We start from the raw sequence: 3,421 nt of genomic DNA on the forward strand, positions 1-3,421 counted from the left end.
CGCGCGGGGCCCACTCGCGCCGCCCCCGCTCGCACGTGCCGGGGCCGGGGAGAAGCGGGGCGTCCCGGCGCCCGCACACGCGCCAGCGGGCTCCTTTGAGGCTGCGTGAAATTACAGCTCCATCATCCGCGAGCACTGGACTCTTGCAGGCTGTTAGACAGGGGCAGGACAATCAATACAGCAGCCGAGAGAAATAGCTCCAGCTCGGTCGATAGACAGGAGCGTCGTGTCTTGAGACGGATTGTTTTACAACTCAGTGCCAGGCGCGGTTCCCACAAAGCGCCGTAGTAACGCAACTCCCATTCGCGGTGATTCATGCTCCCCCGCTGGGGCCCGGGGAGGACCAGCACGGATTGTCACCGGAAACTTCGGACTGCAGCTCCGAGATGAGACGAGGAGCTCTTTTTTACCTCCCGACTAGCAGCTCCGAGCTGTCTTTCTTCGACTCCTACGGCAGGAAATTAAAATGCAACAAACTATTGAAATCAGGATCCCCGGGAGATAAAGAATAAGGATAGAGTCCCACCTGATAAAAAAGAGGGAAAGGCTGAGTCTGAAAGAGAGTGAAATGAGAAAGATATCTTTGGGAACAATCTCGAATAGAAAGTGTCAGATTGACACATCATAACTAAATCAATTCCTCTCCAGTAAACACCCCAAACAGTAACAAGCCTGAGAAACATCCTGTGATTAGGGGGCATTTAAAAATTCATGATTGTCAGGTTTAATTTTTACTTTATCGGGAAGGTGACAATCTCGTGAAATCAACTGGTTACCTGGCATGATTTTCTTCAATTAGTTTGTCATGCTGGCTTTTAATGAAGTGAACGTGTTTTGGGGTTTAGTTTTCATCGGTGTCAGGGAAGTTTAGAAAATGCAGAAGGTTTAGAAAATGCCAAATTGCTTAGCAGCACAATTTAGCCTATCTATAGATATATCAAATGTTATAAGACCCAAGCCGCCAGAAATGCACACTCATGTTTGCTAATCTTTACTTAGCAGTGGTGACTAACAATTTAGCTATCTTAATAACTATATAATGTTTGAATAACTTCATATACATTCCTAAGTATGTGACATAGGCAGGCAAGGTTCTTTGGGTAGACATGATATCTTTTATTAGACCAAATGAGCAGTTGGAAAAAAGTCCTTTGCAAACTTTTGGGTGCAATCATCCTTCTCCATAGGAAGTTGACATTTGTTAGAGGAGGAAACATTATATGTACCTTCACTTTTCTCCTTTAAACCCTTGGCCTACACAGAACTGCTATCAGTATAAGTATAGCAGTACCCTAATATCCATCAGAGTTCCGGGTTAAATCATGAGTTTATGCTTTATTCCTTGTTGCAAGGGGTGGGGATAAGAGAAGAAAATGTCAATAATTAATCATTATTATTTAGATATGTCTTACTTATGGGTTGCCAACCTATCTCAGGCACCATTTTCATGCTAAGCACCACTTAAAATCCACAGCAGAGTTAGCTTACAAAGAATTGGCTCTTTCTAAAACAAAAAATCGTACCTCCTGCTAAGAGATCATTTTGAGCCAGTTTAGTACAACAGAATAAGCACAGGACTGGCAGGCTGAAGTCCCTGACATTAAATCTGTATTCTGCCACAGGCCCCTTGTGTAGCTTTGGGCAAGTAACTTAGGAAATAATTGTCAAGTGCTCACTGATAACAGGTGTTTTCATTTTCTGGTGTTTAATTGAAGGCACTTATAGAATGATTTTCAGAGTTACTGAGCATTCACATCTCAAACTTAAGTCATTTTGGGGGGCATCAGAAATGAATGGACTCTAATGAGTGAGAAAGGGCATAGGAACACGATCTAGTCAGAAACAGAAAGTTTTCCTGAAGAATTTTCCCCTCTTTCGTATCAAAAATTTTATCAGCTGTAGTCTTTCTTTCAGTGATTCTTTGTAACAGGTTTAGAGAAGCTAACTGAAATGCCTAGAGAAATCCTGCAAGAAAAATTACCTCATACCATGCAAGTTGGTTGTGAGCTATCCAAGTGTAGCCACACCTTAGAAAGTCTATTTACAATAGTAATGTTATTGAATTATCTCATGGCTTCATAAAATGAAAATTCTTCTTTGCTTCTTAAATATTGAAATAAAGAATATTTTAACAATATTTGAACAGCCACAAAAGGAACGTCCCTGATTTGTATTCATTTTGGAAACAGGGAGTACTACAAACTTGATGACGTTGGGCAACTCATTTATTATATATCTATTGGCGAAAAAGAGACAGAAGTGCCACAACATGACTGGAATGAGAAAGAGAATATTCCTTGTTACCAGTTTATTCAGCCAGTAGTACGCAACACTTGGTTTTAAAGTTTTTTCATTCACTAGCCTGAGAGACACCTTTATTTCGTCAACAGCAGTAACCTTAAACTAATAGGCTTTACTCAGGTGCCAAGTAAATCAATGCTCTTAGTTTACAGTGGACGGACAATGCTGTTGTGTCTACTATGTGCTCGCTTTTCATTGTAGTACTTAATACTGGGAGAAGTTCCCAACAGGTGTAACATTATATGTCTGCTTCCTACTGAATACAGCCTCTGGAATTTTCGTTTTTTGAGTCTGTAGAATAAAATCTACAGATTTTAGCTCTATTTCCTTGTGTTAAAATTCTTCCAAAGAGCAGTTCCTTTAGAGTATGCAATAGCTAATGCATGATCCAAACATTTTGCACAGAAATTCCTGCAGGTTTTGGGCAAAGGATTCAGAAATTTCAGTCTCTGAGGTTTTCTGAAGGTACCCTGTCAATGCTGCTTCCCTTAGGGATAGAGGATGGAGGCACACTCTCTTGTAAGTTCCAGTGGGAAATGGATGTACCATTTCCGCACATAATCTGTCACAAAGTATATGAATCCATAGGGGTGTTACTTTGAATCTCACATCCAGTGTCCCTCTATCATGTTAACCAAACATCTCTACCCCAATAGAATAAGGAGGTATGCTGTCATTTGCATAGCTATCAGCATGGGAACAGAAACTTTCTATTTAACTAGAAAGCTATCAATGATCATACTACCAGTGTTTGCATCAAACGTGGCATCAAACATTTGTATTTTGTACTTGGATACTAGTAAGCTGCAGTAAACTATTTTTGTTTCATGTGCAGTCTTACATTATTATCTTTTCCCAGTTAAAAAATATTGTCAGTCTCAGGGTGAGAATCTTACCCCTATTCCATTTCTTTTATGTCAGGAGATTCCAAAAGAAAATAAGTATATAGCATAGCTTAACATAACCCCTGAGGAAGCACATTCTACTTCTTTGCACTGGCCTGGGGGAATCCGGATCTGTAACTTTAACAGCCAAAATTACATCCTATAAATACTATCCATCACACCTGGTGCAGCTCTGTAGGGAACAGCAGTAGAAGCTGTTTGTAAGTCATCTCTAC

This window comes from Crocodylus porosus, unplaced genomic scaffold (assembly GCF_001723895.1).
Source record: "Crocodylus porosus isolate Cpor-Errol unplaced genomic scaffold, CroPor_comp1, whole genome shotgun sequence".
NCBI classification, from domain to species: domain Eukaryota; kingdom Metazoa; phylum Chordata; order Crocodylia; family Crocodylidae; genus Crocodylus; species Crocodylus porosus.